The sequence below is a fragment of the Mustela lutreola genome, chromosome 5 (genome assembly GCF_030435805.1).
Source record: "Mustela lutreola isolate mMusLut2 chromosome 5, mMusLut2.pri, whole genome shotgun sequence".
NCBI lineage: Eukaryota > Metazoa > Chordata > Mammalia > Carnivora > Mustelidae > Mustela > Mustela lutreola.
The window spans coordinates 17897232-17923117 of NC_081294.1; the positions used below are offsets into that span (position 1 = coordinate 17897232).

The 25886-nt window shown below is 38.5% G+C and overlaps 1 protein-coding gene across 1 annotated transcript in view; it reads right to left on the reverse strand.

Moving 5' to 3' along the window:
- CDH12 (cadherin 12) overlaps window positions 1-25886 on the reverse strand; it is a 1003438-nt gene that overhangs the window by 634801 nt on the left and 342751 nt on the right. Inside the window, exon 2 of the mRNA XM_059173699.1 lies at window positions 19572-19655. The gene's annotated coding sequence lies outside the window, so the exon portion shown is untranslated. The remainder of the gene's footprint in view (window positions 1-19571; window positions 19656-25886) is intronic.

The following is a 25886-nucleotide window of genomic DNA, read 5'->3' on the forward strand; positions in this document are numbered from 1 at the left end:
TAATAGGAGTTAGGACTTCAGCATATGAAATTGGAAAGGGACACAATTCAGCCTATAACAGAGGGCATTTCTGATTATTGAAAGCTGTGACCAAAAGGTATTCTCACAGAAGGAGTAATGGACGTGCCATGAAGAGTATTTTCACAGTCTAGAATTCAATGTGTGGGGTTTGCAAAAAAGAAGAAGCAAAACAAGTGCTCAAAAAAGACACATCAGTGAAAGTCCCCAGAAGTCTCCGATTTACCTTCTAGCATTCTTTCTAGGCAAATATAGCACTCTAAGTGTGAAATCCACGTCTTCCAAATAATTTTTCATTTCCTGAAATTCCTTCACTTTTTCATTCTTCTACCACTATGCAATCCTGTCTTAAATTTGTCAAAATATTGTTCCTTCTTTATGTTCTATCTCAATGCCTAACTCTTTCAGGATGTCATCTGTAGGGTAAGCACAGTGTAACTAGCTTGTACAGGCACATCCTGAATGTCCCTGTGTAATCATTATCTTGAGAATGTAGCGATCCCACCCCCCACGCTATGTTCCCATCAAGCAGAATATGTAGAAGAACATGTTCAGCATTCAAGGTCAGAGGCTCAGGATAGCCAACCCAGAGTGTCTCCTTTGTAACAAAGAGTGTTCTGTGGTAGGCTTTGATTTCTTTGGAACCCTAGCCATGCAAGGAGTAGGAGGCTGCAGATAGCTGCTAGGCTAAGTTGCTAAGCTATAAAAAGCTTGCCGCATGGAGATCCCAGGAGCAGATACTTTGTCCAGTCTGCTGAGCCTGGACTCCTCGTATGTAAGTTCTGCCAACAGACGTGTGTCTCAATTGCTGTCTCTGGGTCATTTCTTCGATCTCACCCACGACTGGCTTATAGTCAGGGGGTGGGGGGTGGTGTAGCTACCCAATGAGTAAGCCAGTCCAGAGGCCAGAGGAAAACCTGGGATGTTGGAAAATGGAAAAGCGAAATCTATGGGGGAATTCCTAAGTTGGCCATTGTCTTCTGTGGGGGAGGGAGGTGGCCCACATGTCTGGTATTTGTAGAATGCTCTATCATGAGTATGGTAACACCCTCAAAGTGCTAACCAGTCTAATGTACTTGTGGCAGGAATGTGCTCTGTAGAAAGGAAGGGAAGCCTATGCTAGCCACAGTAGGCCGGCCTCCACTACAGGCAGTCCATCTGACCACCAACGGCCGGCTGGAGCTGAGGCTCACGTCTGGAAGTTAAAAGACAAGCCAAGATTAGAAAATGGCAGGATGTGGCCCCTAAGCTGATGGCCTCAGGACTGGTGGAAGATGGGCAAACAGGATAATAAATGAGAGACCTTGGTGTGTTGTTTTGCAAAGCTAGGAGGGCACAAGCTGCCCCACATTAAGATCTGGGCCCTTGCAACAAAGCCTGATTAGAAATTGATGAGAAAACAGACAAATGTCCCATGTTTTCTGACCCTTAATACAAAGGAGATTTTTAAATAGTAATTACGCCTAAACCTCTTTCTAGAATAAAGCTTGCCTCCTTTCTCTGTCCCTTGAAGTTATAAATCTGATCATGGTTTTAAGATGAAAACACTCCAGGAGAGAGCCAAAACATTGTCCACAGAGACTGGAGAAAAATAAAGAGGGTCAGGGGCATGGCGGGGGAGGCCATTTAAAATTTAAAATTAAGACCACTACAAAGGATAAAGAAAGCAACTCTCTATGTAGGGAAGTAGGAGAATTACAAAGTTTCTATGTTTTGTCCTTTCCAGGTTTATTAAAAAACTCTCATCAGATCTTTAACTGTGGCCATTTTTAAGTCTTTGTTATTTACAGAGTCATTGTTTAACCCTGATGCTTTGGCAAAAATGTGTTCCTGCAAAAGTACTTCATCTTCCAGGAGGATCATGGAAAAGGCTTTGACAAGTACAGGTTTCTGGTAACTACAATCTATTTGACTTCATGTAGGAGGGACAGTGATAAGCCCTTCAAGCCACCCCCAAGGCTACCTCCATGGCCCCACAATACTTCAAGGGATGATGGCCTGAGACCAATCCTTCTTCTCCTTCCCCACTTCAGTGAGATGGGCACATTACACTCATGATGCATTGTTAAAGGTGAAGACTTGTTTGTGCTACAAAACACCCTGCTGGTTTTGCTGGAGGACCGTGAGGGAGAGGATGGACAATGAACCCACAGAAAATTCAGGCTTATCAGTCAAGTACTTGGGTGTTATCTGCTCCAGTAAGACAGAAGTTGTCCCTGCAGCAGTTACTGATAAAATACAGGCACACCCACGTCTTCACACCTCAAAGCAGCTGCCAACTTTCCTAGGTCTCTTAGGGTATGGGCGTCTGCTTATCCCTTGCCTGATTGTATCGCTTTGGCCCTTTCCCAGACTGGTAACACACACACACACACACACACACAGCCCAATGGGGCTGGTTCTCAAAGGAAAGTGAAGCATTTGACAGGGCTGAGGTAGCCATTAAATAGACCCGAGCCCTGGGTGTTCTGGTTCAGGGACAGCCATGCCAATTGGACGTAGTCAGCTTTCCAGAAAGGTCTGGATGGAGCAGGTGGTCAAAGCAAGGGCACAAACAAGTACTGTTAGGCTTCTGGTCACAATTGTGGAAAGGAGCTGAAACACAATACAGCATTTTGGAACAAGAGCTGTGTGTTACTACTTATCATGCCTTCCAGAAAGTAGAAAACTTCCCCAAAGGGATCCCAGTGTCTGTTCAAGCTCCGTATCCTATAACAGGGTGACTAAAGGATATGTTCCAAAAGCTCAAATCACACAGTGCCTGAACCTAAACTGCAGCCAAAGGGCATGCCCACTTGCAACAGCATCCCTCTTGACAAAGAGCCCCCCCAGTGTGGAGTTGCACTCCGTTCTTGGCCCGGTAATCTATGTGACCTCTAAAAGACAGCCATTCCCGGAGGCAGCAGAGACACCACAGCTGCCATCCTTTGTGCAGGAAGGAGACAGACCAATTCCTGAGCATGCCTGGGACACTAATGGGTCAGCAAGGGGCAAGCCCTGCACCTGGACAGCCATTGCCATCCAGCCCTGCACTGACACTATCTGGATAGCCTCTGGCCCTGGACACGTTACTCAGTGGGTCGCACTGCGAGCAGCATGGCTGGTATTGCTCCAGGAGCCTGACCTCATTGTTCTCTGCACAGACAGCTGGCAGCCTACAGAGGACTGATCGCATGGCTTCTCTAATGGGGAGCACAGGACTGGACACTAGCAGGGCATCTGCTCTAAGGCAACAACATGTGGAAGGACATACTCCAACACATACCAGGTACAAACACCATTGTCTATTATACAGATGCACCCAAGGCATACATCCTGCTCGTGAATTGACAGGCTGATGAGTTGGCCTATGTCTACCTCCTGGAAGATACACGAGCAGAAGCCCCTGCCACCTGGCTACACACGAAGACAGGACATTGAGGGCAATGGCCCAGTGGGCGATTGCTAAAAACTGGTGCTTACTGCTACATTAGAAGAGTTGTCTTCCAACAGTGCCCAACCTGTGCCCAGGAATGACCGTGACCTTAGCCAAGAGACGCTAGACAGATAGTAAGGAGGTAGCACCCTGTTCAGAGATGGCAGATCAATTACATTAGCTTGATTACATTTTACGGTTTCTTAGCTATTTGTAAATAATGGATACACTGCTCCTTTCTGAGGGCTGATGTTATGCTTTGACATGTGCTGAAGCTTATTCAGAACTCCAGCAAGCTTACCCCAGGAAGTGTGTTGTGAAGACCACCACCTGTGGTCTGCAACAGGTGTGTGCCATATATGGGCTACCTACTGATACTGACAGCAACGGAGACTCCCACTGTTTAGGATGTGAAATGCAGAAGAAGACCCAAGCTCTAGACATCATCAGCATTTCCACCTACTATATAGTCCCACTGTGTGTGGATTGATAGAACTCACAAGTGGATTGTTAAAACAAAACTTTTGAGAAGAAACCTATTCACTGGCCTTTTAGACATGCCACCTGTCAAGAGCTTTATCGATATTAAATGAGCATGTACATTCCAATTGGTCCAGTGCCTGTCTACCCACTGTCTAATCACTCAAGGACCTGCCACCACCCTTACAATACAAGGAGGCAGCAGACAAGAAGGATGTTCTTTGCCACAGGTAGGGACACAAGGTAACTTTTTTTTGCCCTTGCCGCAAGATCTGCCTATAGGGGAACATAGAATTAAATGACCCTGGAATTGGCAGACAGGTCCATGATGGTTTGGGTTTTCAGTCCATCAGGAACAGGGATAAGACAGGACTTCACCATCAGTCCATTTCTCCACCCCACTCTACGGAAGATAACAAAGGTGCATAACCCCAGGCGAGTTAGTTAAAAAGGACACTATCACGATTGCTTTATGGGAGCATTGTTATACCTCTGCTGTCCTTTTCAGGTTTGCCCCACCTCAGAACTGAGAAGAGGGCAAACGATTTGGAGCTACAAACCTAGAGAGAAGCCACTGCTTCAGCCCAGAATAACGCCACCACCTGAATTCTATTAGACAACCGTGACTTGCCTTTTCTGGTGCCTATTAAACATCTTAATTTTTGACCTTAGATTCTCCACGGGAAACCTTCTTGCTGAATGGGTCCTGAAGGCAGCTTCTATACAGAGTAAGACCAACTGTTGGGTATGTTGTGAATTCCCCCCTAGTGGTGACTACAGGCTTTCCCCGGAGAAATGCATTTTTACAGTGTTTTCGCGATCTGTGCTGTATTATTTGGTGCTGCGGCTTGTACTGTTGCTGTGGGATTTGGATGCAATGCACCTCAGCGTACCTGGGCCCAGGGACACTGTGGAAGAGGGGCACGTGACGAGTATATGGGCCAGCCCAGGTATGCTGGGGTGGAGTATTTGGTACATACTGGAAGCTGGCTTGCACAAGCACACCCAGAATGTTCCTGCTAATTACTATCTTGAGAATACGGACATCCCATCCTCCCTCTATATTCCCATCAAGCATCAAGTAGAATGTGTAGAAGAACACGTGATTCAGCATTCAAGGTCAGGGGCTCCATGGGTGGCAAACCCAACGTGTCTTCTTTGTAACAGAGAGAGTTCCGATGGCAGGCCTTGATCTCTTTGGAACACTGGCCGTGCAGGGAGGGAGAGGCTGCAGATAGTTAGCAGGCTAAGTTGCTAGGCTGTGAAAGCTTGCTGCATGTATTCATGATGCCTTGTCCCATCTGCTGCTCCTGAACTCCCCGTATGTTTGTCCTCCCAACAGACGTGACACTGGATTGCTGCGTCTCGGACATTTCTTCGATCTTGCTGGACCATCACCCACCCTTGGCTTACAGTCTGTTAGGGTGCAGTTGTACCTCATCAGTCCCCAACCCCTGTACTATAAATAAACTCCTCTGCTTTCCTCAGAAGTTAATAATTTTGTGTTTCGTCATCATGCTATTCCCTTCGTAATTCAGTCTTACAACCACCGATCATACAGGAAAGGCCCAAGCTCCTTACCTTCCCAACAAGATCTGCAATATTTGCTCCTGGCAATCTCTTAGACTTCATCCCCTTGTTCACATACATTGTTCACCCATCCCAGCAATCCCGGGGCTCTCTTCCATCCTCCCCGTATGCCAAACTTGTTCCCCCTGGTTCCCTTCCACCAGCTCTCGCTTCTGCCTCGTAAACTCTCCCTACATAGGATCACATCACAAGCTCTTCCCGGTCACTGAAAACTTGGCTTAAATGATTCCATCTCAGAGACAGTTTCTCTGACCACCAATTAGACGTGAACACCCAGACACTGTTATTTCAACTTGCTTGACTTATTACTCTATTAATCTCTAATCATTTCTTATAAATTCACAATTCATTTGTGGATCTTTTTTTGTCATTCTGAATCACAATATAAACTCTAGGGGAGCAGAAACATATCATGAAACTCTCAAGATAACCAAATTGGTGCTTAGACTGCCTTGTTGAAAACTGTTGAATGAATGAATCAATGCATGGACGCATATGATAAATTTCAGTCATGTACTCATGAGTATTTGCTTAGGCACTATGCTTGGCACTGAGAATAGTTTTAAAGCTTAAGGAACACACATTATTTTAAAGATGCCATTATTACTGAAACTAAAATAGAATTTCTAAATTAGGTAAAGAAGATTCAATTTTTCACTTCATGTAAATTATTTCTGGATAATTTTAATTTGGTCTCCAAGTATATATGTGTTCCCTCCAATGTATTCTCCTGTAGAGAGGTATCTCTTTCTCCATCGCTAGCCCAACTAGCCATATGAGCCAAAATAAGAAATGAAAATATTTCACAATTTAAGCAAGTTTAGAACCAAGTTGTAATCTCTGTATCCCCTAGGCTAGAAATGTAATTATCTGAGTGTCTATTTCTTTGTTTCAATAGTTGTGTATACAACAGTCACTAACCACATGCATGTGGCTAATTGAACATGTGAAATGTGGCTAGTGAGACAGGAACTGACTTCATAATTTCATTTTATGTTAATTTAAATTTAAAACTTGGAGTAGTATGAAAGATTTCCTACAAGAAATCTGAAACATACTTGGTCAATTACATTTACTCCTAAGTTAAAAAAAAAAAAAAAAAAAAAACATTAGGGCGCCTGGGTGGCTCAGTGGGTTAAGCCGCTGCCTTCGGCTCGGGTCATGATCTCAGGGTCCTGGGATCGAGTCCCGCATCGGGCTCTCTGCTAAGCGGCGAGCCTGCTTCCCTCTCTCTCTCTCTGCCTGCCTCTCCGACTACTTGTGATTTCTCTCTGTCAAATAAATAAATAAAATCTTTAAAAAAAAAAAAAACAACATTATATTCATGTTATGTAATGTGCAAACACAGCACCATTTTGTGGTTAAAGGCCTAAAATGAAGTCCTGGTATTGTGTGTATTGTGGTATTGTGTGTGCCATAACCAGGAGGGCCTTGAATGTCTTAATGGCAAGTTCCCTTCCCTATTGTGTGCCCGTGAACAAGGTCTTCTAGCCAAACAACTGTCCTAATCACGGGAACCAGGCACTGTGCCCGATTATCCCTGGGGAGCAGATGTCACTTTCCAATAGCCCACAGCATTATTCACAGAAGTCAATCACATCCTCCTGCAGTAACAGGGGAGCTTCTAATCCTTTTGTTATTACCAAGCCGGCCTCGCACAGCCCTTGCTTGTTTATTCTTCCCAAGTGCATCCCCAGTGTGGCCCCATATGGCACAGTGTCCTTCTCCCCCATGCTGAGTACAAGTGCCTAATAAACTCTGGTCCGTAGCATCTTCCCCAGGTCAGGTGTCATGTGTTCAGCAATGGCAGTAACCTGGGCAGAATTCCCCTCTGCCAAGGTGAAAAGAAGGCAATCAAAACACTATAACATTTTAGTCTATTTATAACATTTTAGTTACATTAATAACATTTTAGTCTACTTACTCTTTCTTTATGAGCAATAGCTTATATATGCTCAGAGTATATATTTTAAACTTACAAATAACATTTTACCACTGTCCAATGGCCTATTATCAATAACCACTGTTTCTTGCTATAACATTTATCTCATATCATTTGAATAATAAAAGAACTGCCAATCTTCGCTCATTTTTGTTCTATAAAAATTGCAATTTTGAATGGTTTGGATTAATATTTGAAAAATACCTTTTAACGCTAAGCATTAAAGTCTTTAAAGCATACTGGTTCACTGAGCAACTCTTAAGCCACTTCCTTCTAGTTAGCTTAGACTGCATTGAGTCTGGCGGATGCTACAAAGTAAAATTTGCTTCCCACATTTTGTCAAGCTAGGACTTCACGTGATTTATTTTCTGCCAATGAGATGCTTTCTAAGACTCAGCTGTGAACAAAGTTAAGCAGGAAAAGAGGGGATGATGATGTCGAATCACCCAGTTTACCGGCATAGATGAGGCAGGAGGGCGTGGTTCTACACCATCTGTTCTGGCTGGAGCTTGCTGATACCTAGGCTGTAGTGAAGGTCATGTACTCTTGCAGCTAGCTGTGCTGTGGGGATTTTGACACATGGAATTTTGGTTAAAATGGAATTATCTCAGAACTGTCAGTCTCTTTTCCCCCTACGCTCCTTCCTGTCCCAAGGGAGAAAATCCTGTGGCTGGTCATTGCTCTGATGCTGTTCCGAGTCTCATCCCATGAAGTCCAGACAGTACTCCTCTCCTATCTTACCTGACATATTTTCAAACATGTACTTCTTTATAAAAATCAACTTTCTGCCTAACATAGAGATTTCCGTTATCTCTTAATGAACCCCAGATTTATACTAGTCTCCTAGAATGAAGCAGCATAATAATGTATCCCTTGATAACACAGTTCTGAATATGGCGTGACTGGTACTTACTCCTACCTTCCATAATCTCATTGCTTTGCAATGATGCAGTGACTAATTTTAAATGATTGAATTTTGAACCCCTTTTAAAATATTATGGTGAATTTAATATACTTTTGAAACAAGCCTAATTCTTCTAGTCACTGATAATCATTCTTCTAAACCCACATTATAAGCTGAACATCAAATGCAATGTAATTGTTGCTCATGATTTAGGCTCACCTCCTCTAATTCAGATTTTCTTTTAAAGATTTTATTTATTTACTTGACAAAGATCACAAGTAGGCAGAGAGGCAGAGAGAGACCACTAGGTGGTCCGAAAGTTGGGTAAAATTTTGCAAGGTCATTATTGATGGGAGAGGATAAAGGTGTTTCTTTAAAGATGTTTCTTTCTTCCCCTGAGCTGGATGGGGGAAGACCGAGGAACTGGAAGAAAGCCAGTGTCATAGGAACATACTAGATTGAGAATAGATCATTGGGAGCCATGGAGACAGGGCTTGAGATGAGGCCAGGGGACCATGAAACCTGCAATTTCATATCAGATACAGACAAATAAACAGTCTATAACCCAATGCGATGGGATGGCCAAAGTAATGAACCTGCCACAGATTCTGGAGACAAGAGAGACACCAAGAACAGAGTGACAGCCGAATTATGAGCAGCGAGATGTTCAGGGAGGGAAGGCGCATGCAGGTGGGCAGCGGGGGAGGGAAGATCTGGGCAGAGCGTGAGCATGTTAGAGCTTTGTAAGAGAGTAGGGCTGTAGCTGAGAAACTGGATGTTTTGTAGTGTGTATGTGTTAGCACAGAGCACAGGGGGAAGAGGGGCTCTAAATAAAGCTGCAAAACAAAAATGGGACCATGAAGAGCTTTGCAAGATGTATAAGGTCAGGATAAATTTATCACTAGAGTTACCTATTGCTGCTCTGTAACACAAGGAGCCCTCTGCGAGAAGGCTGAAGAATTCGATTTTAGATATAATTACACCCCAGAGACATTTATGCCAAGTTTCAATATTCCTTAGCTTTAAGAACACCCATCTAGTTATGAAATGAAATGCAATGATAATTAAACTACCAGAAGGCTACAACACAGCATCACACACTATGCAAGGAATATCAGTTGCAAAAAGGAAACTCCCTTTTGTACAATTGAAGATGCAGTTATCCTATATTTCTCCCCTTTTGTCAGCCCCATGGGATACACAGGACATATGCTTTCTATCTAGTTTCAAACATGTGTTTAGATGACAGGCATCCCCTAGGGGTAAGGGGAAGAATAGATTTCAAATAACATAGGAAGATGGAATAAATATCATGCTTAAAGAAATGAATTTCTCCATCTGTTTCATCATATGCAGCAAAACGGTTTAAAGGAGCCTACCATTCTTGATATAAGCATTCCCTACCAATGTTCATTGAAAATCTTCAAACACTGGCTGTGGTAATAGGCTGTTCATGTGTGGGGGAGAATTATTAAGCTAGAAAAGGAAGATGTATTTTTGCAATATTAATTCAATTAACAGGGTTATGAGACTATATGTGTTATGTGCAAACAATTTATTATTTTCAAGGACCTTGTGTCTGTCCACAGTTTAAGCAGCAGTTTCCACATGGCAGTAAAGTCTGGCTATGAAGAATGTATGAAAAGTCATTGAATGATGAGAGCGAAAAACTCGAAGGGAAAAAGAGTCTTTATTCAGGGCTCTTGAGGACTCAATAAGGCAACAAAGTGGCCACACTCAAATTCTGCAACCTCAGAAGAATTGTGAGGTCGAACTGGCATGGTTAACAAAGGAAAGATCTGGATGAACTGAGAAGAAGAGATGACATGTTTATCAGCCAAGAATATCAACCATAGGTACCAAGTCTATTCATGGCAGCAACTGGACTGAACATAACTCAGCAAATGTCAGATCTCCCACAACGTAGGATCATCACTGCTCCAAGAACCCCTCTTGCTCTCAATTCCACCAAGATCCCATGAACCTCTTTATCTTATAAGGAAGCACAGGGAGGGATGAGAAAGACTGAATGAACAATACCCCAGAGAAACTGATATGTATCTTCACACACTACTTAGATTGTTGGACATTTTAAACTGAGGGAAAGGCTGATCACAAGAGATGTCCTATCAGTTCTGAAAACAGACACGATATCGTCATTATATATTTAAGTCTTCTTGCAAATATAATCAGGGATGTTGTAATGTATGCAGTTATGAAAAGAATGCTTAGATACATGCTTTCTTATCATTTGGGGGCACTGGCTAAAACTATTCTTAAATAATATATACTATAATAATAATGATAAATAATATTAATAAATGATCATGGTTAAAAGTTAGAAGTTAGGGGGCGCCTGGGTGGCTCAGTGGGTTAAAGCCTCTGCCTTCGGCTCAGGTCATGATCCCAGGGTCCTGGGATCGAGCCCCATATCGGGCTCTCTGCTCAACAGGGAACCTGCTTCCTCCTCTCTCTCTCTGCCTGCTTCTCTGCCTACTTGTGATCTCTGTCTGTCAAATAAATAAATAAAATCTTTAAAAAAAAAGTTAGAAGTTAGGTAGATGAAGTTCGAGGATATACTTTTGATAATGTAGGTAATTATATGTAGGTACAAGGGCTTTTCAAACTGAATTACTGTATCTCCTATTAATGGGACTATCTAATGAGAAGGCTCAAAGTAAGTTGATTATCTCATCTTTGGATATCACAAAGATACAGTTCTTGGAAAATCAGGGCAAGGTAAGAACATAGGAAAGGCTATATTTATATGTGTCACAAATCTGACGGAAGCATCTGACTGTTACAAGAAAGACGCGGCATGAGTTCTTCTAACCCTATAAAAATCTCAGTATTTACCTATGGTGCTTGGGTGGGAAGATATCAGAAACATTTTACTAATTTCCACTGTTGTCATGCTCTGGTTATATTAGAAACTTATTATACTTATTAGACTTTAACAATAGTCTCTTATAGAGACCTTAGAGTACCTAAGTAATTAAGCTGGGATTCATTTTTGGCAGTTCTAGAAGTCTGGCAGTGTTTCATTTTCTGTGGTCAGAAAACCTCCACCACCATGTCTTAATCATATCCTTTGTATTTATATGCAGCCCATGTAACACTGAGTTTCACGGACTCTTACTACCACTTTGAGTTTCTTTATGGCTTTTTATCTTATCTCAAAACCACTCTCAGGATTTCTGCAACTTTTCCTGATCCTACTACAGCCTTGGTACACTTTCAGTGGTGTGGCCTCCTCATTTTTTTGTAAGAACACCCTTAGTGGGCGCCACTCTTATAGATCCTATTACAGCCAACTATGCAGCTAAAATGAAGGGGGACATGCAGATTATTCAGGTATAATAGCAGTTTGTCTATTTGGGATTTCTATGCTATTTTAAAACAAGGATTTCTATGCTATTTTAAAACAATTAAGGACATATTTGTGGTTCATAGTTTAAAAGCCATAAAAAATATTTGTCATATACATATCAGAGTACCAAAGTAAGATTATAACAAAGTGACACAGGTCAAAATAAATCTACATTATGTTTCATCACTTTTCCCAGAGCATGTAAACTCAGAGTCAAAAAACAAATTTTTATGTCCTCAAAATAGAATGAAATGCATTATTTAACCATACGATTAACAGAGTAGTGTCTACTCCACTGGGCCCCCTTGGGTTGCCTAGATAGCTTAAGGTTCTGGTAGACAGAGGTCTTAGATGTGGCACCAAATTATAAAAGTTACGAGCATAGACTTTTTGCTAGATTGTCTAGATTGGAATCCAGCGTAGTCATTTATTAGTATTGGGAACTTGGGCAAATTATTTATCCACGCTTCATTTCCTTTATCTATAATATAGTATAATGTAAATCAAAGAATAATGTCATTCCAGAGGGTTGTTAAAAGGATTATATAAGTTAGTATTTTTTTTTTTTTTAGATTTTATATATATTTTAATTTATGTATTATGATATCCCTTACATACAGAATCTGAAGAAAAAGCAAACTAATGGAAACTTAGAGTTGAGTTGACAAGAGGTGAACCTGGGGTGGAATAAGGTGGTCAAAGGGTACAAACTTGCAACTATAATATGAAAAAGTTCAGGGGATCTAATGTACAGCATGATGATCATAGTTAATAATATATACATACATTTTTATTGTGCTTCCCTTTATTAAACTTTGCATATATCACATTCTTACAAGTTGAAAGTTTATAGCAATCTTGTATAAAAGAGGTCTGCTGCCACCATTTTTCTAACGACATTTGTTCATTTTGTGTCTCTCTGTCACATGTTGGTAATTCTTGCAATATTTCAAGTTTTTTCATTATTAATGTATTTGTTATGGTGATCTGTGATCAGTAATTATGACCCACTGAAAACTCAGAACTAGTTTACTTAAGGTATATACCTTGTTTTTTCTTTTTTTTTTTAATTTTTTATTTTTTATAATCATATATTTTTTATATACATATATTTTTATCCCCAGGTCTGTGAATCACCAGGTTTACACACTTCACAGCACTCACCAAATCACATACCCTCCCCAATGTCCATAATCCCACCCCCTTCTCCCCAACCCCCTCCCCCCGGCAACCCTCAGTTTGTTTTGTGAGATTAAGAGTCAGTATTTTTATATACCATTTGTAAATGCTTAGAACAGTGTCTGGACTATAATAAACCAATTTAAGTGGCTTTTAATAAATAGATTCTGTTTTTGTTTTATTATGGGATTTGGAGGGAGTATAATACTCTCCTTTTTCTATATTTCTTTGATGCCAGAAACACATGGGCTCCCATTTCAAGCCAACTAACTTCAATTGCAAAAGTTTTAAAGATTCATACTCGGTTTTTGTGTTTTGCTTTTTTTTTTTTCATAATTTTCAATATATCCTTAGTGATTGTTTTTCCTAAACTTTGTTTTTCTTGTATTTCTGAAGTTAGTTCTTTCATTGTTCTACTAATTACTTCATCATTAATTTATTGAAATGTCTTAAGATGAACAACTATTTTTGACATATGTACATCATCTACGTGTGTACCTGCATGGTTTGCTTTGTGGAAACTTCAAGTCTTCCGATTCTTTCATGTTATTTTATTGGGAAGATCTTGAACCGAAAGAGTTCAAGGCTTTTCAAGTCTTTTCATTTGTTATTTTTCGGGAAGACCTTCTCTAACTATGTGTTTAAAATTGGCAAAATACTGTCTCCTTTCCTCTACAACACAAAAACTTCTTATCCCTCATCCTGGCTTATTTTCTGCATAGCATTTATGACTTTTATAAACAGATTTATCTGTAATTTTAACATAAATTAAAAATATATATAACTTAATTACCTGGTTCTTTTCTTCTCTTTACTAGAATGTAAGTACTGAGGTGGTTACTAATTTTTAAAGTGACTTAGTTCTTGTCTTATGTCACCCCATTTTAAAAAGGCCTTTGAAACATAAAACAGCATTTTAAAATGTTACTGAGATCCATTTAACATCTAATATAATTTCTCTTAATCTATTTTCCCCATTTAGTAATTTAAGAAAATAATCCAGATAAGTAGACATAGGGGCAAATATTTGCTCTCTGGTAGCCTTTTTTTTTTGAGCAGATTTTAGGACCCACGATTTTGTGGTTAAATAGCAGATACTATTATGAAGTTGAAAGTGATTTAGTCTATTTTTAGTGCATCAATATACAGTAAGGATCTGTCATATAGTTAGCACTGGTCTTAGTTTACGGGGCAGAGAAGACTCACTGAGTCCCGAAGTTCGGTCTCCTTCTCTTGGACTGTTAATGAAATACCCAGTGCAGTGTTGTTACAAAACAGATAAACGAAGAACCAAATGCAATGGTACACAGTACAACAAAACTGTTTGACTCAAAAATCATTATACAAGCTTGTATCAGAGCATACGGTACTGAATCACCATTCCAGGGAAAGGAAACATAGTAGCTAAAGAGATATTTGAACTAAATTGGACTAATGTCGATAGTGGGAAGAAAGTTATTTGTCCCAGCCATGGGGTGTAGAATATGGTGTCCTCAGTGCAAAAATAGCCCAAATTAAAATGTCTGCCATTTACTCTGGTTGTTTTCAAAGAAAGGGAGTTGAGACTTTCTAAAATAGCAGATGAAATCATGTTCATATATAACACAAAATATGTTTCAATGCCAGCATAAATATATATTTTTAATTATCAGCCACTCTGGATTAGTCACGCCACAGCTCCCCTTAACTAAAACAGATAATTAAGTATCAGCTACATTAAAAAAAAAAAAATCATTGCCAACGGATATTTGGTATTAAACCAGGGAATCAGAAACTGGAATCTACTTTGTCTCCTTAATAAGCTCATAATTATTCTCGAATAAGTGAGTCTGTCACTCTGTGCCCTTTCCTTGTGAGTTCATAAAATCACCAAGTTCAGCTGCATCATGAACTGATTTAAACAATGCTGAAAAAATTAACAAGCTGTTTTTTCAAAAGCTTTAAAATTTGATTAACGTGTTTATCTTCAACAAAAACAAAAAAATGAAACTTCTCACTGTGTACGATTCACTCATCTGCCTCCGAAGACCTTTGATTAGAATAATTTCTCAAATATAAACAATTAGTAACAGGCCATTTGTTTACTAACTGTTATAGGAGAGACCCAGCTGTCTGTATTTCCTCCATTTGACTATTGTGAAGTTAGAATTTTCTCACGACATTCTGCTATTTAAAAATGGTTAGCTAAATAATGAAGTTTTCTCAGATTAGATATTTTAAGGTTACTTCCCATCTGCTGTCCAAGAAGAAACGTTTCAATCTAAGAAAATGATTAGCATTTCTATATAATTCGACTCCACTTTTCATACACCCTCGAAATAGATCTTACCACTTATTTTGACGTGGAAGGAGCCTTTTTAAAATCGACTTTAAAATTATGTTCTGCTGACTTGCAAATGACAGGGCAGTGGTAATTGAGAGAAGCCTTCAAAACTCTGACACCTTTTATCCCTGCACAAAGATTCTACGCTCTGTATGTTCTAATCCTTGGCTTTCCAATATTGCCTTTGTGAGGTTACGAAGACGAATGCTCATTGCTTTTAATCCTTACCATGATTTATGAGCCTCTTCGTATCCTTTCCCCAGAGCAGCTACAACTGTGTGGTTGTTCTGCCTGCTGCTTAAATTACACAGACATCTGCAAAGTAAATTATGGATTGTTGTCCCATAGACCAGAACCAAGCATTCTCTTCCTCTCTCCTGCAGGATTTTTTCTTTTTCTTTTCTTTTTTTTTTTTTTCTTTTTTTAGAACAAAGACCACATCCAGTTTTACTTACTTTTGTCCTAAAGAAATGCTAAGCTGACCTGAATGATCGCACAATGACCTGGATTATGACCAGTTACATAAGATGAAAGCAGCATGACATATAAGCAAGCTTACTTTAAGGCTAGGGGGAAAAAATTAATTTATATCTTTCTTCTTTATTTAAAAAACACCATCTTTAGGGTCACAGAAGGAAGGTGGCCTTTAAAATTAACTAAGATGTGTGCTATGCAATAAAGACACATGTTAAGTGACCTTTCAATCTCCTGTGTGCAAGAGCATCTTGTGGCCTATGGTCCTTTGAACGAAATATTGACAAAGAAATAATAAAAAACACATTACCTAAAGGAAACTTCATGGACGATCGAAGCACCTCTTTCAGATTTTGTTTTTCTTCTACTGTTATCACTTAGAATAAACCTGTTTTAATAATCTTGAACACTTGCAGTGATCATGAGTAATTGGAACAATTCTTTCTTCTGAATAAGAAGTCTAAGAGAGTCTAAGAAGATGTAGTCAACTCCCTCTGTATTTTCCTTTCTTTTCTCTGCTTATTATTTTGTGCAGTTGATGGCTCATAATTCCCAATGACAAGTCCACTGTGAAATCCTAACAGGCATGTCTCAAATGACTAGTCTTTGACAGTTACCTAAACTTAGAAATATCCCAGCATTTATTTTTTTTTTTTCAAATGTGCTAATTGCAGCGCCAACAATAAACTACCAGGGGAAAACCTCACTAACAAAATTTACAAAATGATTTCTAGTAATGCCTTACAAACTCCACTTCTTTTTTTAAACAGATGGCTCTGTAATTCATTTTTTGAACCCTATTGTCAACTCAGCAGGATGTTGTGAGCACTAAAACCAGAAATGCTCAAATCCACTCCTGGCTGAGCAGATCTGTTGCTCCCTATGTGTTTCCATCAGTTTCCTTTTCACTTCATCACTCTGAGAGGCATGGTTCCCTTGGTGTCAGGACCTGATATTCATACTAATACCCTAAAGACTTTTATTTTTTTTCCTTTAAGACAGACCTTATCATTGTTTACACCTGTGTCGTCTCTGTATTCATATTCAGAACTTTCCTTTTATGACCACACTTTGCTTCCTTGGCCTCATGAAGTATTAAAAGAATTCTGAAGGATGTGATTTAGTTAAAACCCTAGACTAAATATATCTCTAAATAAACAAATGCATTTTGAATAGTGATTACATACAAATAATTGTCTAGGAAATTATAAGATCTGGACACAAATAAGATAGATTGGCACTTCCTGAAGACTGGGTAAATATACATATATTTGTATATGTATAATATACATATCTATAATCCCCCAATATATTGCCACCAATTATTTTCTTAAACACGTACACATATGCACACATGCACATATACATATCCTGTCCAGGTTATTTCTTCATATTCAAAAATAAATAGCAACAATAAACATAGCTCCATATGTTCTAAAACATAAATCCCACAGCACAGATATGTTTTTAAATTTCATTCAAGGTTCTTCATCTCCTGAACTCACTCTTCTAGATTTATCTACCAACTGTCCTCATCTCCTGAACCCACTCTTCTAGATTTATCTACCAACTGTCCACATACTTGATATTCACTGCGTTTCCTAACTGTCCAAAGACTGAAAATTCACCACACATGAATTATTACATATCTTAATGTCTTATATACATGTATTCCCTTCTCTTTATAGATTTGTAGTCACTTACTTTTAAAGTCTGTGTTTTCCCTCCCCTTTCCACCATAACATACAGAAGAAATCCTACCCCAACTTCTCTGCAACCATAGCATTTTTCATATTGGAACATAGAAGTAGTCTATAAATAATCAAAGGGTGCTGTCTGACTGTACTAAAAAAGAATGATTTCTTTCATCTTGTTTTTCATTTTCAGATGATTTATAATAAGTTACTCTAATTACTTGCTAGGCAATCATGAACGTAAGTGACAAATAACAGGACAAACACTAAATTTTGTGAAATTGGGGGGGGGGCAAATTGATTGCTCTTTCTTTAATTGTTTGAAAAAGAATGTATTGAAGAAGCCCCAGAACATTACTCTATTCAAAATCCAATTAATGAAAGACAAATACTTTAACACTAAGTTTGTTTGCCTTGAAACCTATACCGTCAGTGTTCTTGGATTTCATTCCTCTTTCTTGGATTTCATTCCATTGAGATTACTTTCAGGTCTATTTTCTTACTTGAAGTTTATGAAAACCCTTATATTAAAAGGAGAGAAATTTCAAGCCATTCTCTATAAATGTCTTCTACATTCATTTGAATTATTTCCTCATTGAAAGAAGTGAACATTCTTACTACTTTGAGTTTATCCTTTCTCAAGTTACTATGTTTAAATTATTCCTATGTAAAATGATGCTTAAATTCTTATATATTCTTTTGAAATTTGGATATAGCACAGAGAGAACCAAAGGACACTTGAGAAGAGTGTACTTCTTCTTCTTATTTTTTTTTTTTTGATCTTTGGATATTTTAATGCTTCATTGAGCTTTAAAGGAAAAGATGTAAAATTCTATATTAATAATTAGTATCATGTGGTATGATTTTTTATTACTCATACTTGTATCATAGATAATATTTAGGTTGCTGAAATTACAGTTTTGTAAAAAGGACAAGTTGCTGATTACAGGAATTAATTCTGAAGTATGAAGCTTTCTTACTTATCAATCTGAGTATAAGATCTGGAATGAAATCCCTATTCCAAAATTATCCAAGAATAGAAATTTTAAAATATCTAAATTTTCTATAAAAATGTGAAGATCTTATGAGGTAAGATCTTACAAGGTAACATTTTTCCCCATGGAAATCCTGCATATTGATAACAAATTAAAAGATAAGATAGATTACAAAAGGAATTAGTATTTGATATTAAATGGTTAATTTCAAGCTTTTAATATTGAAAAATTATATCTAAAATTTGTATTACTCAAATCTGATACTTGAAATTAACTGATAATTTCTAAAACTAGATTAAAGTATAACACTTTTTGGATAAATCTATCTCATCAAAGAAAGCTAAAAACAAAAAGAAACTGTTTAGTTTCTCATTTGAATAATAATTCAGAGTTGAATAAATATCACAGCAAGATCCATAAAACACTTTAGTTTAATTATGTTTGCCTTATCTCTTTAACCTTTTCTTTCTGAGCTATGATATCAATGGTTAATCTTAACTGATCACTGATTGAGAATTGAGACTCTGAAGCTTGTTTTGACGAGATCCTAAGGATAGATGCTACAATTACCAAGCAGAGTGTCAAGGCAGTGTTTTAATTATTGTCTCCAGAAGGTTAACTCTAAGTGTCTAAATCTCAGAGTTCAGATTCCTGTCATCAGCAAAGGAAAAGCAGCCTACAACTGCCTGCCCAAGATACAACTGAGCTAGACCCTGCCGAATTACTATCAACAAAGACAAAAAAATTTGACAGTGTCTCTTTGTTTTCTGTGTCAGAGCATCAGCTTAAGTTTGCCTTCGACATGAGATATCCCCAATTGTAATACCCACTAATTATGAGGGAGTTGGCAATGTGTCATAAAAATACAGAAGGAAAAAATCAATCTCTGTTCTTAAAGAGGCACATAGTCACTAGATTTTCTCAAATCTGCATGTAAATGGAAACAGTGTGAGAAAAATTCAGTGAAGAAGCTTAAACATATAGAATTCTTACTAAAAGAAATGATTACTTAAGTTTTATGGCCATGTCATGTATACGCCAACTGCCGGTAAGTATATGAACATTTGAATATTTTGATTTCTCATAAAATATTTTTAAAGTAAAGAAGTTTTTAAAAGAATTTGAATTTTGAATTATTTATTAAGAGGTAGAAGCATATGTGTTAATGATAGTTAAGTGTCACCTACCTTTGAAAAGGCTGGCATCCTTTAAAACTCCAACATGCTAGTGAGTTCCAAATGGACTGTATTCCCAAACAGAGTCAAAGAGAGCTGGAAAAACAAACATACATAAAGTTGTAATGTCAAAAAAAATTATAATATATATTTATTTTAGAAGATTTCACATTTAGGTGGCTCAGTTGTTAAGCATCTGCCTTCGGCTTGGGTCAAGATCCCAGGGTCTTGGGATCGAGTCCCACATCGAGCTCCCTGCTCAGTAGGGAGTCTGCTTCTACCTCTCCCACTCCCCCTCTTCTGTTCCCTCTCTGGCTGTATCTCCTCTCTCTGTCAAATAAATAAATAAAATCTTAAAAAAAAAAAGAATATTTCACATTTACTTAAAAGCTGCAAAGATTGTTCAGAGTTCTCATAAACCCCACATCCAGTTTCTTCTGTTGTTAGCATTTTACATTACAGTGATTTAACTGTCATAACTTCTGATACATTGTGATATATGGACTCAAGTGAACTAACATTGATACATTATTCTGATTTCATGAGTTTTTCTCCCAATGTATTTTTTCTGTTCTGGATATCATATTGATTTTAGCCTTTATGTCTCCTCAGCCTGCTCTGGAAGGTGATAGTTTCTCAGATTTTCCTTGTTTTTGATGACTTTAAACATTTTGAAGAGTAATGATCAGACATGTACACAATGTCTCTCAATTGGAATCTGCCTGATTTTGTTCCTCATGACTATACAAGGGAGATCGATGGAGAGTCTAATTATTCTCATTAGATTGGTTTTTGGAGGAAGACCATATAGATAGTGTCCTTCTCATAACTTCACATTGAGGATGTATGAGCTCAGCTTGACTTCTGTTCTTCCTTTCCAATAGGGTACCTGTGGAAGGAAGTCAACAAACACCGTCCACACTCAGGGCTAAGAAATTAAGTTCCACCTCCATGAGGGGGAAATACCTGGAGAATTATTTGAAATTCTGTTGCAAGAAAGATTTTTCTATTCTCCTAGTTTGTTTGCTTGTTTGTGTATTCAATCATTCATTAATTTATTCAGAAATTTGTTTATATCAGTATGAATTCATGGATATTGATTTTGTACTTTGTGTTATAATACAATACTACACCATTTATTTTGGGGCTCAAATTATTCCAGCTTGGGCCTCTGTGAACTCTTTCACTTGGTTTTTGACCTTTTGATATACCAGATAAATCTGTTGATTGAACAGTTCCTTATACTGTAGTATTCAGAGCAAATTCATGCTAATCTTATATATCGTTTGCCTCAGCTCTAGACTCAGCAACATCTCCAAGGATCCTGGTTCCTTGTACTGTGAATGCCTTAGAAACAGTATGTGAACACTCATTGAGCTTGTTCCTATGGGAGTGCCATTGTTGTTAAGTTTTCTCTGTGGGCTCAACTGGTAAATATGCATATTTATATTGGCATACATACACATATATTCAAAGAAGTTTTTCTTAAGGAAAACACTATTTTATACTGACATCTCTGACCCTAATGATATAATATTTTTCAATTCAACACTGTCTTAGTTTTAACAGAGTATAGTGTTGAAAATGCATCGTACATTTCTGTTTGAAATTTTCCTATCTGGGTAATAGGTCAAGGGTGACTTGAAAAAAGATGCCCACACAAGTTAGAAAATACATATCTCATATTTGATTCTGAAGGATTTTTTTTTGTCTTTTTAAGATTTTACTTATTTATTTGAGAGAGAGAGAAAGTGAGAGAGAGAGAGAGAGCACAAACAAAGAGAAGCAAACTCCCCCTTGAGCAGGAAGTCTGATGTAAGAATTGATCTCAGGACTCCGGGATCATGACCTGAGCTGAAGATAGATGCTTAACCTACTGAGCCACCCAGGTGCTCTGAAGAATTTTTAAGATAGTCCATGGATATTTATTGTCACTTATTCTTTTTTCTTTCATTTTTTAAAAAAGATTTTATTTATTTATTTGACCCACAGAGAGAGAGATCACAAGTAGGCAGAGAGGCAGGCAGAGAGAGAGGGGGAAGTAGGCTCCCTGCTGAGCAGAGAGCCTGATGCAGGACCAGATCCCAGGACCCTGAGACAATGACCGGAGCCAAAGGCAGAGGCTGAACCATCTGAGCCACCAAGGCACCCCCTATTGTCACTTATACTTACTGAAGTTTATCATACTTTAAAAAAAAATAGCTTTTAACACCATGGGCACACAACCATAGCTGCCTGGTTTTTTAGTCAAGTGTCATACACTAAAAATAATAAAAAGAGCATGTGGAAATATGTTATTTAATAAGAACCAATATATTTTCTTCTGCTGGTACATCCTATTGCTATGGCCATATTTTATACATTAAAAATATATATATATTTATGGGGCACCTGGGTGGCTCAGTGGATTAAAGCCTCTGCCTTCGACTTAGGTCATGATCCCAGGGTCCTAGGATCGAGCCCCACATCGGACTCTCTGTTCAGCGGGGAGCCTGCTTCCTTCTCTCTCTCTCTGCCTGCCTCTCTGCCTGCTTGTGATTTCTATCTATCAAATGAATAAATAAAAATCTTCAAATATATATATATATATATATATATAAAATATATATATAGAGATTATTTAAATATATTAATATGTATTTATATATTTAAATAATCTCTACACCCAACATGGGGCTCGAACTCCTAAGACCAAGATCAAGAGTTCTTCCAACTGAGTTAGCATGTTCTTCCAACTGAGTTAGCCACATGCTCCCAAGAAGCTGTTTTTTTTTTAATTTGTTTGTTTTTAAATAGGCTCCACACCCAACATGGAGCTCAACATGCAGCTCGCACTCAAGACCCTGAGATCAAGACAAGATCAAGAGATCAAGAGTAAGATGTACAACCAACTGAGCCACCCAGGTGCCCTGTATGATTAGATGTTTTTAAAATATTTTATTTGTTTGAAAGAGAAAGAGATAGAGAGGGCACTAATTCTGTTACTTTATAACAATTCTAATGCTTCTGTTTTTATAAAGTTATAAACCATATGTTTGTGTTCCACAAATTTTTATGTTATAACCTTAATCCCCAATGTGATGGTATTTGGAGGCGAGGCTTTTGGCAGTAACAGAATTAGTGCCCTTACAAGAGATAGGAGAGAACTTTCTTCTCTTTGCTCTCTGCTGTGTGAGGACACAGTTAAAAAAAAAAAAAAAAAAAAAAGAAAGGCTATCAGCAAACCAGAAAGAGGACCCAGAAAGAGGGCCCTAAGAATCCAAGAACTGCATCATCCAGCATCTTGATCTTGGAGCTCCCCATCTGCAGAACTGTGAGAAATAAATGTTTGCTTTTTAGGCCAATCAGGCTATAGTAATTTGTTATGACAGCCGGAGAAAACTAAGAGATCTGGTAACTAACAGAGGTTTTTCCCTGTCAAGCAAAATCCTTTAGATTAAAAAATGTTAAAGTCATCAAGAAATTCAAAAGAAATTCCAAGCTGTCCCAAACCTTTAAATTAGATTAGAAATGTTGGTTAAAAAATACAAAAATCTGTATCAATTTCTTGTGGATGTGATAAGAAATGGCCACATAAGAAGTAGTTTAAAGCAACAAAAATTTATTCTGTCACAGTGGTAGACATCAGAAGTCTTAAATCAAGAAGTGCAGGGCTCTCCTCCCATCAGAGGGCCTAAAGAAGAATCCTGTCCTTGTCTTTTCTAATTTCTAGTGACTTGTGCCTTGTGACCACACTCTGTGCCTGGTGACCACCATCCCAATCTTCAAGGCTGACAGCTTTGAATCTTTCTTTCCTCTTTCACATTGCTTCCCCTCAGGGTGTGTCAAAGCTCCCCACAGCTGCAGTCATCTATAGATGGTCTCTGACTTAGGAGAATTCAACTTAGGACTTTTTGATATTATGATGGTGTGAACATGATACACATTCAGTGGAAATCATATTGTGAATTCTGAATTTTGATCTTCTCTTAGACTCATGAGATGCATAGGATCATCTCATGATGTTGGGCAAGGTCCTGAGTGCAGCAGTCAGCCATCCAGTCATGAGGGTCTACAAGTGACACAATAGAGACCATTCTAGACCCACACAGACATTCTGTTTTTCACTTTCAGTACAATATTCAGTATTTACATGAGATATTCAACACATTATTATCAAATAGGCTTAGTGTTGCCCAGCTATAGGCTAATGGAAATGTTCTGAGTGTGTTTAAGGTAGGCTAGGCTAAGCTATGATGTTTTGTAGGTTAGGGTATTAAATGCATTTTTGACTTAAGATATTTTCAAATTCTAATAAGTTTATTCAAATGTTACCCAGGAAGATCTGTATGTGATTGCATTTTGGGCCCACCTAAGTAGTCCAGGATAACCCCCGCTCTCAAGATCCTTCACTTAAGAGGGGAAGCAAGATGGGGGTGGGGGGGGATAGGAAACTGAAGTATCATTAAGTCCCAGGAGTTCAGCTAGATAGTTATCAAACCATTCCAAACACTTACAAACTCAACAGGAGATAGAAGAGAAGAAAAGCTGAATCTGAAGCAACGGGAAGATAGACCACAGGGGGAAGGTTCCAGCTCCTAGGAAGCAGTGGAGCAGCAGAGCATAAAATCAGAACATTTAGAGGTCTGCTCCACAGAAGGATATTGCTTCAGAGGCTAAACAGGGGTGGAGCCCTCTCAGGGAGGTCTCAGGACCCATGGGGTTACAGAAACACAGGGCGTGTATGAGTGTGGCAGAACTGCCTGGTATCAGAGCAGGGAAGCCGGCTACAGAGATGGAACCAAGAAATGAGCTCTCATATTGGAGTTACCTTAAAGCATGAGCCAAGGCACAGTTGGGCCAGTGCTCTTTGAGCAGGGACCCTACATGTGGCAAATCTGGAGAGAACCCCTCCTTCCTCCTCCAGGAGGAGCAGCGCAGGAGGGAGCGGCAGGAATCTGTTGGGTTTGGAGACTCCGAACAGGGCTGTGTGCCAGAGATATAAATGCTTGGTCACAGGCCAGGTGAGCACAGAGTGTAGCAGGAGACCAGGGAGACAGGAGGGATTGAATGCTTCTCTCTGAGGGGGAACTGAGGAGTGGGGCCCAAGCTCTTGGCTTCTCAGGGCCAAATATTGGGAGGCTGCCATTTTCATTCTCATGCTCCAGAGCTCTACAGAAAGCGTTCTAAGAACAAAAGCTACCTAGAGTGAACCCCAGCAGATCACTTAGCCTGGCACCTGGCCAGGGCGGTACAATTCTGTCTCAGGCAAAGACATTTGAGACTCACTGCAACAAGCCCTTCCCCCAGAAGATCAGCAAGAACATCCAGCCAAGACCAAGTTCACTATTCAATGAGAGCTGTGGAACACAAGAGCTAAGGGAAAGGAACGAATAGCTCCCCCCACCATGATCCTTTAGTTTTGCAAAGTTAAATTTTTTTAATTTACTTTTTTCTTATTCTATTTTTTTTTACGCTTCCTCTTTCAACTTTTAATGTTTTTTGTAACTATTTTAACTTAACAATACCTTTTTTAAAATCTTTTTAAATTTTCATTGTTATAGTCATATTTTAGCACTTCGTAATATTTAAACTTATTTTAGGTGTACATATAGGATTTTTTATTTTTTTCTTTAAGATTTTGGGATGCAATTTCTTCTAATAGATCAAAATATACTCTAAATCTAGCACATGGTTTTGTTCTAGTACCAACCTGATCACATGCTCTCCTCTTTTCTTTTTTTCTTTTTCTAACCAACTAATCAATTCCTTTTTTTTAGCTCTTTTTCTAATTTTCATCTTTACAATAATATTCCATCCCTTTGTCCAGTTTACCTTTATTTTTGTATATATATAATATATACAAGTTTTTTATTCCTTAAAAATTTGTGAGGTACTTCCTTCTAAGAAAACAGAATACACCCAAAATCAAGTGGTTGGCTCCATTCTCTCTCTCTCTCTCTCTCTATATATATATATATATATATACCCCTTTCTTCTTCTCCTGGCTTTGGGTCTTTTCTGATTTGCTTAGCATATATGTTTATAAGGTCTTTCCCATCCTTTTAGTATTATATTCTCTCATTCATATATTCTTATCTGGATAAAATGACAAGGTGGAAAAACTCACCACCAAAAAAAGAACAAGAGGCAGCACCAATTGCTAGGGACCTAATCAATATGGACATTGGTAATATTTCAGAACTAGAATTCAGAATGATGATTATCAAGGTCCTAGTTTGGGCTCAAAAAATGTATGGAAAATATTAGAAAATCCCTTTCTGGAGAAATATAATCCCTTTCTGGAGAAATAAAAAAACTAAAATCTAACCAATTTGTAAACAAAAA